Raw genomic sequence first — 685 nt, forward strand, 5'->3', positions numbered from 1 at the left:
CTGTCGCCTTCTCACAGGGAGCCAGACACGGTGGAGACCCTTGCACCGTCTGGCCGGGCAGTGCCGGCACCAGTGCTGGTGCTGGCTGGGGCGAAGCAGGGTGAACCAGCCATGTGCCGGCTGCTGAAGGCGCCGGCTGTAGGTGTGAAGAGCTGGATGGACACCGCGTCAGAGGTGGCAGGAACTTTGCCGCGGACTCCCAAGGCTTCAGCCTGGTTTCAGGCAATGGATGGAGGTTTTCCTCCCTCCTCCCCATAGCTGCAGGTTGGTCACGCATGCAGCAAAGCTGCATCCCCTGGACCCTCCGGTGCAGTCGGTGCGGGAGGGATGGATGCAACTCCCAGCTCAGGGACCTGCACGGGTGGGCTGCGCCGCCCCGGCCCCTCTCGCACCGACAGGCACCGCTGTGCCATAAACGAGAGATGCAAAGAGAGCAGCAAACCCAGCTCATGTTCATCGCTTCGTGGGGCCGGCATCGCACGCGGCTCCTCATGCAGAGCCGGGAGGAGGGGAGCGTTCCTGCCCCGACCTTGCGGCAGGGTTTGAACGCCGGCAGCAGGGCAGAGCTCCCACGGCACGGCTCACGCCACCTTCGCTTTAGGCACTTTGTTCTCAAAACGGAGCCTCTGTAGCAGCCGTTTGGCTCTTCCTCGCCCACCCCTCCTCGCCGGGACCCAGGGTTTGG

At 65.0% G+C, this 685-nt stretch overlaps 1 protein-coding gene across 1 annotated transcript in view; it reads right to left on the bottom strand.

Moving 5' to 3' along the window:
• The window catches only part of ACVRL1 (activin A receptor type II-like 1), a 9,143-nt gene that overhangs the window by 7,747 nt on the left and 711 nt on the right, over positions 1-685 (bottom strand). The gene's annotated exons all lie outside the window — the stretch shown is intronic.

Source organism: Pygoscelis adeliae, unplaced genomic scaffold (genome assembly GCF_000699105.1).
Source record: "Pygoscelis adeliae isolate BGI_AS28 unplaced genomic scaffold, ASM69910v1 Scaffold243, whole genome shotgun sequence".
NCBI classification, from domain to species: domain Eukaryota; kingdom Metazoa; phylum Chordata; class Aves; order Sphenisciformes; family Spheniscidae; genus Pygoscelis; species Pygoscelis adeliae.